This window comes from Neolamprologus brichardi, chromosome 18 (genome assembly GCF_056152115.1).
Source record: "Neolamprologus brichardi isolate AB-2024 chromosome 18, ASM5615211v1, whole genome shotgun sequence".
Taxonomy (NCBI): Eukaryota; Metazoa; Chordata; class Actinopteri; order Cichliformes; family Cichlidae; genus Neolamprologus; species Neolamprologus brichardi.
Genome location: NC_142121.1, coordinates 8,408,533 through 8,425,153, shown reverse-complemented (window position 1 = coordinate 8,425,153; position 16,621 = coordinate 8,408,533). Strand labels below are relative to the sequence as shown.

Sequence of the window (16,621 nt, the reverse complement as noted above, 5' to 3'; positions counted from 1 at the left end):
TATCGAACCACTAGCAGCAGCAATTAGACAGAATTCAGCAATTAAGGGCATAAAATGCAAGAACGTGGAACATAAAATCAGCCTTTATGCTGATGATGTGTTACTCTTTCTCCAAAATTCACAAACCAATATCTCTGGGGTGATTGAATTGATAAACTCTTTTGCAAGAATATCAGATTACTCAATTAACTGGTCAAAATCTACAGTCCTTCCTATTAATTGCTGCTTCCATAATTCCTCTTCTACTCCACTGCAATCGGGAAATATAAAATATTTAGGTATTAATATTTCTCCCAAGCTTGCAGATCTAACTAAATTAAACCATACCCCACTTTTAAAGAAAGTAGAAGGCGATCTGGCTAGATGGAAATGTCTACCCATATCACTCATGGGAAGGGTTGCTGCTATAAAAATGATGGTATTACCAAAAATAAATTATTTATTCTCAATGATCCCAACTAAACCGCCGCAAGATTGGTTCAGATCTCTAGATTCATATATGTCCAAATTCCTTTGGAAAAATAAGCCCCCACGTATAAGCTTAAAAACACTACAAAAGACCAAGGATAAAGGAGGATTAGAACTACCTAACTTTCAGCACTACTTCTTAGCCAACAGGCTTCAGTTTATCTCAGGATGGCTAAAACATACCCTTTTAGATGAACCTTGGCTAGATGTAGGACAAGCACTTTGCAATAATCTAGAGATTTCAGATCTACCATTTATCAGCTCAAACATCCAACGACATGAATGCTTCAAAAGCATCAACATCAGCTCTTCTCTGACAGCATGGTGGGAGTTTCTGAAGTTGACAGAGTCTTCATTAATCCCATGCAAACGTACACCTATCTGGAACAACCCTGACATATTACAAAACAATAATATGATAAACTTTTCAGATTGGAATGGTAAAGGAATCAAATATGTAGAACATATACTAGAAGGAACAGAATTTATTTCATTTGACAGACTAGTTACACAATATGGGATCAACAAGAAAAGATTTTTAGAATATCAACAAATTAAATCCATAATAAAAAAGAAATTTAAACCGGGTCAAGTTGAACTACAAACACCACCAAGTGTGGTTCAATTTTTTACTCTTAAAACCCCCAAATTACTATCCAAAATATACAGAATGCTTTCTAAAATAGATGAATCAATATCACTTCCTATTGCAAAATGGGAAGCGGATTTATCAGTTAACTTAGACCAAAACTTCTGGTCTCAGATTTGCTTAAAAACCTTTCATCTAATCAAAAATCCCAGTCTTCAATTAATTCAATACAAAATACTACATAGAGTGCACTATACAGGTCATCGGATGTTCAAGATGGGCTTTGCATCTACCAACAACTGCTCACACTGCCAAACCAATTCACCGGACAATTATATCCATGCTCTTTGGTTCTGTCCACCAGTTCAGAAGTTTTGGCGCGAGATATGTGAAGACTTATCAAAGTGTCTGAAATGTAACATTCCAACTTCCCCCTTAGTGTGTTTGTTGGGCAGCTTAGATAATGTCACTTCAGAAAAGAATATAGCCCATATGGTTTTCACTGCCCTATGCATAGCCAAGAAAACAGTCCTCATGAACTGGAAAAATAAAAACAATCTTAATTCTAACCAATATAGAAATTATCTATTAGATTACATTAGTCTTGATACAGCCTCTGCCACCACATCAGATCAATCGCTCTGGGCTCCTCTGATCAGCTCCATCACCTAGTGGGGGTGGGGGGTCATATTTTGGTCTCGCCTTCACTGTTGTGATTGGTGTGGGGGTAGGGTCAGGCTTAGGGCGTCGGGGGGTTCCCCGGGAGCATCTTCCTTGGGGGGCTCAACCCGGGGTAGCGGTCATGGCCAATTAGGGGCTCTGTTGGCTCTTAGGTGACGGTTTCCTCGTGGCTACGTGCAGCGGGGCTAGGGGAGGGTCTGTGCTGACGGACGGGGGTTACTGACCTGGTAGCCTGGCTGCCCCTGGGTGGGTCCGGGACGGGCGTGAGGTTCTGGGGGCGCTCCGGCTCTGGCCTGGGGCCCCGGCCGGGCCTCGGGGGCCTGGGTCCTGGTTGGTGTGTTGCCGGGGTTGTGGGCCGGTGGGTATATGGGGGCCCACCACTGGCGCGGGGTGCCGCCGGTGCGCCGAGCCACCTGGGGGGCTCTTCAACTGGTGGGGGGGGGGGGGGGGGGGGGGTTTGTCACATCTTGCAGGAGCTTTCCTCTCTCAGGAACTCTCTCTGCAAGAGGGGGAGATACAGGAGAGGTGGAGGAAGATCTCAGCCTGGGCGTCTATTGTCTTATGTAGTCTGGAAGATGAGTGGATGATGGGGTGGGTGCAGTTTTCTCTGTGGTGGGGTTGGGTGGACTGCCCCGGGCTCTGTGGGGCCGGGTGGCGCCGCTGCACTGGGCCCCGGTTCGGATGGGCCTGGGCCCCCCTTCCCTGGCGGGTCGCGGAGTATGGGGGTGCCTACTGGGGTCAGCGGGGGAGCTGGCCCCAGGGAGGGGTCACTTGCCCCTCCCTTCCTTCCCTCCCCATCTCCAGCTGCCTCCCTCTTCCCGCTCCACCACAACCACCCACACATGTAGGGCCTTGGAGTAGGGGTGTGTCACCAGGGTGCAGAGGAGGTAACCCCCCCCTCTGTCCCCTTCTGGCTGCCTCTGCCTCAATTTTATCCCGCAACTTAGACATTCACATTACTCACACTCTCATTACACATACATATAGGATCTTGGGGGTGGGCACGCTACACGGAATCTCAATTACCATCAGGGTGTACACCTCACCCCTGGCGTCGTTGCCCACCTCTCAATTTTAAATACACGTAGACATTGAGGGCTAGCAGGAGGGACTATGCGCTTACCTGCTGCTCTCTGGCAGGTAGCTCCATGCCCTCCTGGGTTTTAAATGCACCTTAGAACACACATACATCAACACTACAATGAGCGGGTGGAGGGAGGTTAGGAGTCTTCTCTCACCCTCGTTCTCTGCGGTCTGCTGGAGCAGGGGGGCTAGGAGGAGGAGTTGGCCGTCCGACTGGGGTCCGGAGTGTGGGGCCTTAGGTTTGTAGAGTACGCTTGGGGAGTGTGATTGTGTGTACAGCTTCTCTTTATGTCTGTCTCCACGTTGGTTAAGTGTGGAGTAAGTGCATATGAGAGCATGAGGGTGGGAATGGATGTTTGTATCTGTGTGTGCCTGTATGTCTGTGTCCATATGTCAGGTTGGGTATCAGACGCCACCTCTCTGAGGACAGCTCAGGCCCTCCAAGGTTTGGAGGCCTATCTCCCCCCACCACTTCCCCTGCCGGGGGCGGACTCCCTCAGACATCGGTGCGTTGGTGGTTCTTTGTGTCCGGGGGTGGGTGTCCGGGTACACACCGGCTCACTCCTTGGCGGCTGCTTATCGGGGCCTGGAGCCTGGGGCTCGCTTGGGCCACTTCGGAGGTGGGGTGCCCCCGGCCTCTCGGCCTGGGGCTCGGTCACTCAGGCACAGCTGGCTGCCGGCGGAGCTCATGGGCACGTCGCTGCAGCCCCCCCTGGCTTCTGCTCCGTGGCTGCTGGGTGACCCCTCATCTGGGACTCTCCTCAGCTCTTTCTGGGACAGTGGCACGGCTGCCCCTCTGTTGGTCTTCCTTGGTCTCTTGTGTTCTGGGGGCCTCTGGATGTCTGGAGTTTTGATCTCCTCCATGCCTGCTTCATGCCCTGGAAGACGGGGCTGTGGCTCCCCACACCCTCTAGCAGATCATTACATGAGGGAACCTTTTAAGAAAACAAGCGCGTCCATGCTCACAGGTGTACACACGGGTGATCACACACACAAACTACACCCTTTTTGGCTCCTACCTCAATGCACACTGTGCTGTCGATCTTACGTGCTGCACAATAATGTTTAATATTTAGTATTTACTGTCATATTCCCATATATCATTGTGATGTTGTTTATTGTATTACTCTCGTTTTCTTCTGCTTGTTTTCTTTTTTCTTTCTCAACAGGTGATCCAGGTGATCGATACATGTATTTTTTTTTATTTTTTATTTTTTTTTTTTGCTTATTCTGTTTTTTGTTTTTTGCCCTTCTCCCCCGTCCCTCTTCTCAACTGTTTTTCTTTCCCTCTTTCTTTCTCCCTTTTCTTTCCCCCAGTCAAGTCTGTCCCGTATTCAGCAAGTGAAAATAAAATAAAGAATAAAAGGTGAATCAAATGGACCATTACGGCAAAGCTGGGATGGTCAATTTGGTAAAGAAAATCCGTTGGGCATCTTTCTTCGTCTTTAGACAATAATTCTGATGGCAAAAGAGCCAAACGGGACAGGCAAAAAAAAAAAAGAAAAAAAAGAAAAAGAGAAAGAAAAGGAAAAAAGAAAAAAAAAAAAGAAGAAAAAAAAAAAGGAAAAAAAAAGAAAAAAAAAGAAAAAAAGGGGAAAAAAATGAAAAAAAAATGTCTGCACTTATATTTCCATTTATATGTCAAAAAGGATTTTTTAGAAGATTTCTTACACACTTACAAAAACGTTAGTAATTTAAATGGACTGTTTGTTTGGATTTGATGATGTTATCTTTTAGATTCTTAAATTGAAGTCTCCATTATGAATAAGTTACTTGGTAATTAGTCTGATTTATTGGAGACAGTTGTTCCCATGTCTTATTCCAAAAGTGTCAGAAGGAAGTAAGATTACAAAATATTGTGACATTAAGTACAAAGTTTATTCATTATAACTCCATATATTTTGATAGTAAGCTTGAAAACATGGAGTAGCCAGCAGTCTAAAACTTTAGAGCAGTAGTGTGTGTATTTTATACAGTCAGATTTTCTTGTTTAGAGAGCAGATTGAACTCCTGCCAGTAATTAGAGAGAACGTACTGGCCTCACATTTCAACCTGCTATCTTGCTGCTTTTTGAACAATAACATCTGCCCATAGATGTTTCTGACTGAGAAAGACTATTTAAGATGGACTTTAAGAATTTGAACCTTATCTTTAATGAATGCTCTGTCCCAGTTTAATGTCATACTTTTTTTTTTACTTTCAGAGAAAGTGTGTACCATGAAAATAGACTGAATTAATGGTGTTAAGAAAAAGGCTAACCAAAAACACAGCTAGAACAAAAGCAAAACTATGCATGCTCATTCTGTTTACATCTACACATTCCTGTCTAACCTGTCAGACAAAATAAAAACACCTGTGTAATTGCTCCACAGCTAAAGTATGCTCTTGCAGTGACTTCAGTCTCTGTCTAACAGAAACTCGAGACAAAGAAAGCGACTGAGACACCTGATAAGCAGGATTATTGGCATGTGCTTTTCTATTGCTACATAACAAGGAACTAAACAGTCAGTTTCCTCGGCTAAAACTATACAGACAAATCAAATAGACATATAAATGAAAGGCAACTTAAGATCATTTATTCATTTAGGAATATGATCAAAAGTATGGGAATCTTTAGGATTACCCGTTCGTTTAAAACTGAAATGGCAGCTGGGTGTTTGTAATCAATGGGATGACAGTCAAGTGTTTCATAAATCTCTGTTTATAGTGGAGAGATATATAAACACATATCACAGGAATGGAACCATAGCATGAATGCTTAAAAAAATATAAGGTATTGATCATCATTATTTTGAGAAAGTAAAAAAAACTTCTCTGTAAGAGAAACTCTACCGAGAGAAGGAAACTGAGACACACGATAATCAGGGTCATCTGCATGTGCATCGCTGCATAACAAGGAACTAAACAGTCAGATTCCTTTAGTCCTAAAACTATACAGATGGGTCAAATAGACATATAAATGAAAGACAACTCTAGGTAAGTCGTTCAGAGTGATTAACACCACAGAAAATATAATTATACACTTCAAGTGTTTCCATTTTGACTAGTAACATACGGTAGCGCCTGGGTGGAGCGCAAGCTTTAAACTCATGCACAGGTTTATGATGAGAAAACACTGAATTTACATCTTTATGATACTATATCTAAAACAACTACAAACGGTAACGGTCAGAAAACTGTTGATCCACGTCCTGCTTGCTCACCCTTTCATCAACACATTGTTGTGGAAGTTTTCCATTTAAATAAAGCCTGCAGACGAGCGGTGAGCGGTAGCTAACATTCTTTAATCCAAACACACAAAGAACAGACAACCAAGCTTGATGGAGAGCCTACATGACCACGGGGCAGGGTCAGCAGAGTCTCACTGAGCCTAGCATGGCTCTCAGTTAAATAGCTTCTCCAGGAACAAAAGGCAGTACACAGCTGGTTCACACCTTAAGGTTCACACTCCCTTGCTACTTCCCAGAGTCCTAGAAGAGACAAAAGGCTCTTCCTGTGGAGTTCCTGTTTCCCCCAACATCCTTACTACACGCCCTCTTAACGTATGAGTGTCAGACATGTTAAAATCCAGTGGCACCAAGGCATCATACAATAATGTGATTAATACATAAGTGAAAGAAATTCCTATACAATCCCACCCTTTGATTCTTAAATCAAGAATCACATTAAAACCAGAATTTCTTTCCTGACATTCTGTATATCACATCAACATTATTGTGCACTTAGCATAACATTAGCACAGTGAAGCTGGAGGATGAACGCCAACTTTTTTTCCACTCGATAAAAGTTAACGTGACGGATTTTGGTGGTTTGGGACAAATGCAATCGCATAGCAGGATGCTATACACGGGCCAAACTTCAGTCAGGAGAACAACTGAGATCATTCATCCACAATACGAGGTTAGTTATTAATATACTGCAACAACATGGGAATAGAGCAGCTGCGAGAGAATTCAGCATTAATGAATCAATGTTACAGAAGTGGAGGAAGCAGTTTTTGGCTTTCCCCATATTTCAAAAGTGCTTCATCTCTTTGCTATGACTGTCGGCATAATTTGCAGATGATAATGGTTTATAATGGTTTATCAGCGGCTACCGCTGCGACGCTTTCGACCAAAACAGGCACAGCTTGATGACATCATCAACATGCACTATCGCGATAGAGCGGTATAGTCAAAATCTCTATCGTTGGCCAAATTTATATCGTTTCTATCGTATATCGTTTCTATCGCCCACCCCTACGGTGGAGGCCAGCAGGTGGATGGGGGAAAGGGGAGGCGGAGGTGGAGAGACTGAAGACGGCCGCCGGTCCGACTGTCAGGTGAAATGAGCTTCAGGTAAGAAGTTATGACCTGCAGTCTATCTGGGTCAGATATAAACCAAGTTTAGGTGGAGTTTATTTTCATTGTGCTAACTTTTTACAGTCAGTTACAATAACTCGTACTGTGTACTAGCTAGCATGACGGAGTTTCTATACAGTTGGGTGGGTGCTATGATGTTACTGGTGAACTTTATTTTATTCATATGGTTAGTTAATAGAGTTGCATACCGTCCCGTAAAAAACAGAATCCTCTGGTATTCAGAGTTAATATTACGCATTTCGTATTGAGCTGAAAATAAACGCGATTTGTCCCGTACTTCAGCTACAATAAAAAAAAGACAAAAAGCTGGAGTTATTCTGTGTCTTTACGCTGTCAGCTGCCTCTTCTTCTCTCATTCTCCCCCCTCCCTCTCCTGCTGCTACTTCAATCATGAAACTGATCAATGATCAGCTGATCGGCATTTCTGCCGCAAGTCCTGTCTCTCTTGCTTGTTTATCTCCCGCTTTGCGCCAGAAAGAGGAAACTAGCGGAGGTCGCGTTAAACAGCAGAAGCGCCTTTAAACTTGATAAGCTGTTGTTAGAATTTTTTTAATATTACTTTCTAGTATCAGCTGATGTTTGCTGGAGCCACGGCCGTAAAAGCTGCTGGTCATGATATCTGTTTGTATATCTGGTGAGAGGGAAACATGAAGATGAAACCAGGAGACGTCCTTACTGAATCATCAGAGCTGAACAGGTGATGGAGAAACAGGTTTACCTTTTAGGTGACATGAATGGGTTGAAGGAAAGTTATGAACTGTTTCTGAGAGACAAATAACACCAGGATCCTTTTCTATGTAGCTGACAGCTGGTAACTGTGCAGGGGCGGGTCTAGCAAAGTGTTGCCAGGGGTCCATGTACGGCATTAACAGGGAAAGGGGGGCACAAAGAAATACTTTTCTTTCTTATTCACATTTAAAATTTCTAGCTTTTAACAAATAATTATCTGAATCTTACAATCAAAGTTTTCATCTGATGTCAAATTTATAGAAATCCGTTATTGTACATAGTAAGTTTTTTTTCAGGGTCCCAACATAATTTCTTCAGAAGAAAGTACTGTACATGATGCCAGTATTTTCCCACATTTTCTAGATACTGTACTAGTACTTTGTGTAAAATGCCATCAAAAAGGCAGTTCAGTTTTATTCTTTCTCACCTGTCTTTCTGTCTCCTTTCACTTTTAAAAGGTTGCCATGTTAGAAAAAATATTTTGCCCTGCCATGCTGTTTATTGATGTGGCAAATAAATACTTTATGAAAATATCACTAAATCTGTCATTTATTATTTTTAATATTCAGTAATGGTCATGTCTCACCTCTAGTCTTCTCTGTCTTAATTTCAGGTTTCCACCATATGTTGTAGATAGTTCAGGAAGTTAACTCAACCAAGCAGTCTTTGGGTTTCGGCTAAGTACTGTTTAGAATACCAGAATAGGGAGGATGGTGTAGGTTTAAGTTTATTAGATTGATACATATGTACCAACAAGACAGTGTACATCACTGTCACAACGACGTTTGTTTTCATTCAAAGGCTTTATGGTTTTTCCTATAATACCTGGTGGGCCGGTCTCTAGTCAAAATGCCCGGGCTGATTTTTTGTCCCAGTCCAGCCCTGGTCATACCGAGTGTAAAGCTGCTACCACAGCGAGATTTGATCGGTTAAGAGAGAGAGCGATATCAAAACAGCCACGAAAAGTCCGCATATATGTGCCCAAGTGTTGTATTGAAGCAAGCAAGTGATGAATAACTGTTTTCCAGTATGTTGGGGGTTTTTTTTCACTGTTGATTTGTTTTTCACCGAAGCAGCTAATAAAGATGATGGAACACAAGTTTGCCTCTTTCTTGTAAGATTCTATAATAGAATGAAACAATAATGCCATTTATAAATAAAGAAAAATTAAATGAATTACAAAACTCTTTTTTTTTTCCTATTAGATCTGAAAATGTTGTGTAATACTACAACCTGAAACAACAAATAGATTGCGTTGGCCTGTACAGGAGATAAAGAACAAAAATGTAACAACAGCGGTGAAATGGAATAGTCCAAATCACCAAAGTAAACTGGACCTGGGCTTGTTGCAGGGATCTAAAGTTACTAAACAATTTGTGAGTGTATGCACTCACACTTCACTCAAGATCATATAATAATAAATATGTGCGTGATGAAAGTTGGGCAGCACGCTAACGTGCTTACTCCACTCTGTGTGCTCGTATGGGTCTGACCCTTTCACTCCTTTGATTTTTTCCTCCTACTTTGTTTTTTGGCCTTTTCCTCAAGTCTGTCTTCGCAAGGACCTGCCGAGTTCTTCTTCATTTTGTACATAACTGTTTTGGGGGTGAATAAAATGCAAGTAGGGATTAAAACTGCAGAATTAATGATTACCGGTGCTGGAAATGCTCGTGTTTGATGCAGTGTCTTGATGTTGTTGCCACTCGTATCCGACATGCAATGCGCGAAAGTCACGTGGTCTGTCAATCTCTATTTCAAACAGTAACAGTTCAAAACTGGAAAAATAAAATTCCAATGAAACCTGTTAACACTTGGAGCGATCTCTGAAGATAGCAGCTACTCCTCCACCTCGACCAGATCTGTGTGGGACATTAAAATAGCAGCAGTCTGAAGGCAAAAGTTCTGCAAAGGCGCTGGAATCACCAGCAGTTATCCACGTCTCAGTTAGGCAGAGAAAGTCCAAGTACTGTGACAAAAAATATTCCTTAAGGATAAAAGTCTTATTCGATACCGGCGTTTACCAGGCCAAATTTGGCCGGAGTTGAATAGTCACCAGACTTAGAAGCTCGCGCAACATAACGCAGGTTTTGCAGATTCACTCCGCGCTGCCGTGGACAGGGAGGCAGGGAGCGGCCGGGCGGGAACAGCTCAGAGCCAGCGAGCGGCACCAGATACGTATAGGATGGCTTACGAAGATGCCAGGGAAAAGGGGGGCGACAGGCAACGCCAGGGACAGCAAAACAAAACGCCAGACAGGCCTTCAATTTCAGTAATCTCCCACTCCGTTTGCCGCGACAGCGACCTCGCTTCCGCAGAGACGGCACAGGTACACGGAGCAGGTGAGTAGGAACCAACGACAGGAGTGGAGGCGGTATTTTGTGTGCATTTCCCAGTCTACACAACGGCGTATTGGGAGATAGTCGAAGATCAAGTAAAACGTGGTGATCATAGAGCAGCAGGGAGTCTACATCATAGCAGAATAAAAACATTAAAACAGAAATTTGGAGGAACAGACGGCAAGACATACACATCGGCGCCATCTTCGATCCAGCAATCTGCGATTTTCTGTTTGATTTAGTGGAGTCAGTTGTTCCCATGCATCATTCTGTAAGTGTGAGAATGAACTAAGATTAGAAAATGTCAAAATATAAAGTTTGATTTATTTTTATTCATCACAGCATCCTAAACTTTGCTGAACTTTTTCAAATATAAAATGAACTCACTGAGTGTTGACTGTCATAACTCAAGAAAAGTTAAACTGGGCTGACCCAGTTGAAACTAATTTTAACAGTTTAAACTAGTTAAACCAGTTTACCTGCGTCAGACTTCTTACTGCATGCTGTAACCAAACATACCACACCCTGCATTGTCTGAACGGCTCTTAGTCACACTGTAAAAATATTTCTTTAGTGCCTCCCTTCACAGATGTGTCTGTATCAGGATGGGTCTAAACAACATGGTGTAAATGCAGTTGCTGGTGAGCCTCATTTCCTGTAGGAGGTGAAAAAGAGCAGAGATCTGTTTCCCTTCAGAGCACAGAGGTTGTTTCTGTTCAGAGGAAGTGAAACTGTCTGACAGTCACTGAGAGACGGTGAAACGGCACAGCACATGAATCAAATGGATCAAACAAAAATCTGCTGTTCAGTCTGTTTGGATCTACTGAAGGATCCGGTGACTATTCCCTGTGGACACAGCTACTGCAGGAACTGTATTAAAAGCTTCTGGGATGAAGAGGAAAAGAAGAAAATCTACAGCTGCCCTCAGTGCCGGAGGACTTTCACACCGAGGCCTGTCCTGGAGAAAAGCACCATGTTAGCAGATTTAGTGGAGGAGCTGAAGAAGACTGGACTCCAAGCTGCTCCTGCTGATCACTGCTATGCTGGACCTGAAGATGTGGCCTGTGATGTCTGCACTGGAAGAAAAATGAAAGCTTTCAGGTCCTGTTTAGTCTGTCTGGCATCTTACTGTAAGAAACACCTTCAGCCTCATTACGATGTGGCTCCATTAAAGAAACACAAGCTGGTGGAGCCCTCCAAGAAGCTCCAGGAGAACATCTGCTCTCGTCATGATGAGGTGATGAAGATGTTCTGCCGTACTGATCAGCAGAGTATCTGTTATCTCTGCTCTGTGGATGAACATAAAGGCCACGACACAGTCTCAGCTGCAGCAGAAAGGACTGAGAGGCAGAGAGAGCTGGAGGTGAGTCGACAAAACATCCAGCAGAGAATCCAGGACAGAGAGAAAGATGTGAAGCTGCTTCAACAGGAGGTGGAGGCCATCAATCAGTCTGCTGATCAAACAGTGGAGCACAGTGAGAAGATCTTCACTGAGCTGATCCATCTCATCCAGAAAAGAAGCTCTGATGTGAAGCAGCAGATCAGATCCCAGCAGGAAACTGAAGTGAGTCGAGTCAAAGAGCTTCAGGAGAAGCTGGAGCAGGAGATCACTGAGCTGAAGAGGAAAGATGCTGAGCTGAAGCAGCTCTCACACACAGAGGATCACATCCAGTTTCTACACAACTACCCCTCACTGTCAGCACTCAGTGAGTCTACAGACTCATCCAGCATCAATATCCGTCCTCTGAGCTACTTTGAGGATGTGACAGCAGCTGTGTCAGAGGTCAGAGATAAACTACAGGACATTCTGAGAGAGGAATGGACAAACATCTCACTGACAGTCACTGAAGTGGATGTTTTACTGTCACAACCAGAGCCAAAGACCAGAGCTGGATTCTTAAAATATTCATGTGAAATCACACTGGATCCAAACACAGCATTCAACTGGCTGTTATTATCAGAGGGGAACAGAAAAGTAACAATAATGAATCAACAACAGTCTTATTCTGATCATCCAGACAGGTCACTGGATGGTTTCAGGTCCTGAGTAGAGAGAGTCTGACTGGACGTTGTTACTGGGAGGTGGAGAGGAGAGGGAGAGTTTATGTAGCAGTCGCATACAAGAATATCAGCAGAAAAGGACGGGGTAATAAATGTGGATTTGGATATAATGACAAATCTTGGTCATTATATTATTTCAAAAACAGTTATACATTTTGGTACAACAACATTGAAACTCGTGTCTCAGGTCCTCGTTCCTCCAGAGTAGGAGTGTACCTGGATCACAGAGCAGGTATTTTGTCCTTCTACAGCGTCTCTGAAACCATGACTCTCCTCCACAGAGTCCAGACCACATTCACTCAGCTGCTCTATGCTGGACTGATGGTTTACTATAAATATGGAGACACAGCTGAGTTGATTAAAGTGAAATAGACTGAAGTCTTTCATATTGTGGGTTTAAATCTGTATTTTAGTTTCATTTTATTTTCTCTCCATCATTTCTGCACAGAGATCAGCTGTCAGTCAAACATTATGGGTGGTACCTCCACATCTTCTAGTTGTTCTCTTGATGTTTCTGAGTTTTTAAAGGAGATCTTTCCTGTGACTGTTTATGGAGGCTATCACTGCTCATCATCATTTTGATTTACTAAAATATTTCTCCACATGAAAATGTAAACTTCTCTATCCTCTAAATGTTTCTGGAATATTTGTATTGAAAAATGTCGACATTTCTCTTCATGAGTATGGCAGACCATGTGTGTGTGTTTGTTTTTGTCAAAATCATCAAACAAATGAGGAAAAACTGTGATTTTAATGAATGAATTCATATATTGTGTTGATGTTTTATTGTGTGAATAAACTGGAAGGTTTGACTATAAATCAAACTTTGAACAAAGTCTTTTCTTCTGTCTTCATTCCAGGATCTCACTCAAATCTGATGCAGAAAATATGAAACTAATCTGAGAGAATAACTGAAGCAGTTTTCCTCCTGAAGCATCACAAAGTTCAGAGTTCATGTTTAGAGCAGAAGATTCAGCAGTCGCTCTGTGACCTTTCAACTTTCTTCACTAAAACAGCTTCATTACAGAGAAACAAGTCACATTTTCTTCATGTTCTTAAGTCCTTTCAGATGTTTTTAATGGTCCTTGAATGCAGCATCAGTGTCGCAGGTTTAAAAGGTCACTTTCTGTTGTGTTCAAAGATTTCCTTCAGATATGGTCTTTAATCAGTAAAGCCAGTGATACAGCAGTGTCATTAGCTGTGTTATTGGCACCAGGCTGTGTTTATGTATGTATTTAATTCTGTCTGAGGATGTCTTCAGCATGAAATGATCATTTGCTCAGCTGCTGTGTCTCATCTCTTATCAGACATTGGTTGGAACAGAGTTTTGTTGCTGACCATCTGACAAGAGGGTGAAGAAAAGCTTCAGGCTTCATTTGGACACTACGTTGGACAGAAGTCTCCACAAAAATGACTCAGAAACACAAATATTATTAATGAAAGTCCAAATGTCAATTTACAGAAGACTTAAGGACCCTTTGACTTCTAACATACAGCTGCATGTTTACAATTATTTATTTATTGATTTCTAGCAAAGCAAGACTTTACTGATTAAAGACATATAATCAGACATATAACTGTTACTTTCTGAAAAAGACTCACATAAAGCAGATTTATCACAAGCAAACATCAAGACACATCCTTCATGGCTTAAAGTTGCAGTGGGACTCTTTCGCCATCTGGTGGTTGTAACAGTTATGACAACTGTTCCTGCATATATGTCCCTCCTCAGTGTGAAGAAGACTGGACTCCAAGCTGCTCCTGCTGATCACTGCGTGTTCCTCCTGTGTCTAAAATCTATTCCCATTATGAATCAGGAAACTGTTTGCACCAATCATAAAGGCAATAAAATACGTCACACACTAAGAAATAACAAAAAGGAATTGTGGATTTCAAGGAGATTTTTCCCTCGTTTTTTGAAATCATAAGAATACAAACTAATGCAAGACTGTCATGTTTTCATAAGTTTGTAGAGACACTGTTCTGTTGTATTCTAGGACATCAGTCACTTTTTAAATGCATGCTACTCCTCCTCCTCATCATCATCCTCATCATCATCATCAGCACCCATGACCTCCTTTTAGTCTTTGTTTTGTTATTTTTCAGAGTTCAGGAGACGTTCTTATGGGATTTCCACAGTGTACAAGTACTGTTTAGACCCTTTACCTAAAAGAAAAGAGTAAAGTACAAAGTAGATTTACTCACTGCAGGAAAATAATGCCTCAATCTGATATATTGTCTTATATGACAAACTGAAAGTGATGCATCAAAGTGTAAGCAGCATTTTCCTGTTACAGCTGGTCTAGATGGAGCTGATCTGATCTCCTTTATGTACAGGTAGATATCCAGTGGGTTTGCTAAGGGTCACAGATGAGGGGCTGTGTGAGATGTTTAATGGGAAAGGAAATAAAACCATTGTTCCAGACCTGCAGCTAAGATACTCGAGTATCCTCAAATATGAAGCTGAGTATTACTTCCATACTTTCCTCCACTGCTGATGACCTTGTTACCTGCTGCTCCCTGTTAATGATCAGCCTCAGTTCTGATAGTAAACTGTTGGCTCTCGTTCTGTCAGCTTGTTGCTCAGTGACGTCTTGTTTTCATTTTCCTTCTTCTTCAAATGTGTCTTCCTTTAACTCTTTGCTTTTGTTTCTGCTTCAAACACCAAATGATACACGTGCTGCACCTCTGATGGTTTGTCAGAGAGCAGAACAATTTACATTACAGAGAAGATTTTACAGTTGAACATAAACTTTAAATGCATCATGTGTTTCCCATTACTGGCTGACTTGTCCGTGTCTTTTGAAAGGTGATAGTTGTGTATCTTTAATCAGTTAATGCAATATGCTTGACTGAAAGAGCCATCCAGCGGGTCAGATGGAGAATTTTTCATGCCGAATCTGACCCACGAGCCTTATGTTTGACACCCCTCATTTATACCTTTTCTCTAAAAGAACAGATTCAATTACAGTGTGGATTTGCTCACCACAGGAAAAATCATGAATGTGATCAATTGTGTCATATCTGACCTCTAAGCATCATTTTAACTGTCACAACTGGTGAAGATGGAGCTGAACTGACCAGCAGCATGTATAGTTAGATTTTTACTGGTTAGCAAATGTTCACAGATGAATATCAGTGGCTGTGAGATTTTTAATGGGAGTGAAAACAATGTTACAGTTTCTGGAAACTTGACTTTGTTTGAGTTTCTAAAAATTCATTTACATCTGAAGTGGCGCTGAGCAACAGCTGCTTTTTGTGAGAGGGGAAAACAAGTTGTTGTTGTTTTTATTTAAAACTTAACCTGAAGGTTGTGCCACAATTTCAGCTGCAAGAAGTGCAAAACAGCACATAAGTAGAAAAAATGATTATTGATTAAAGTCCCTGAAAGTATAAAGGACAGTTTTACATGTACTTGGATACTTTCAGCTACTCTGCGTGACTTTTGTACCCTGCTGCTCCCTGTTAATGATCAAACTCTGACTGACAGTAAACTGTTGACTCTCGTTCTGTCACGTTGTTGATCAGTGACGTCTTGTTTTCAGATGTCTGCCTTTAACGTTTTGGTTTTGTTTACTGAGTAATATACCAGGTGTTGAAGCTCTGATGGTTTTTCAGAGAGTAACAACTTTTATTGCAGAGAACATTTTAAAACTCAACATAAACTTAAAATGAATTATATGTAACACATTATTGGCTACTTTAACTGTGTTTTTAGGATCTCTATCTTCCTGTATTATCTGTACTTGAAGGACTGTGTATAAAGGACTTTGACTCTGTGATCAACCGTGGATGTGAAAGCCTTCAATTTCAGTCCCAAAGTCAGAAATTGTTTAATTCCAATGAAATATACATTTTATAAGTTGAGTCTTTTTTGTGCTATGCAACACAGTGCATGTACATATGTGTACAATTAGTGAAGTCATCAGTCCTCTGTCACTGTGTTTAGAACGACTGTTTTCTTTTCTAAATCATAGAGATGTTTCCTGATGCTGTGTGATGGCTGTGACTGACTGTGAGGATGGAAACAAACAGAAACACTGAGAGAGTTTCTTGGTCAGTATATAAACAAACATATGGCAGATGAGACTGCTACATACATTTTTAATATGTGTTGTCATTTTTCAGTTGCGTTGTCCATTGTGATGACCATCTCACGCAGGTCCAGAGAGCAGATGTTGCTGCATTGCAGCAGCTTTTTGCAGATGTGTTCTCCCCCTGCCCGACCGTACAGCTCTCACAGAGCACCATTTTATAACCCGCCCTGGTGTGACGCTGCGTTCACGGCCCTACTGGTTACCTGAACTTAAAAG

General features: G+C 42.0%; 1 pseudogene; it reads left to right on the top strand.

The window, feature by feature from the left end:
• Nucleotides 1-11,028: 11,028 nt before the first annotated feature.
• LOC148097626 (tripartite motif-containing protein 16-like) lies at nucleotides 11,029-14,806 on the top strand (annotated as a pseudogene).
• Nucleotides 14,807-16,621: the final 1,815 nt, after the last annotated feature.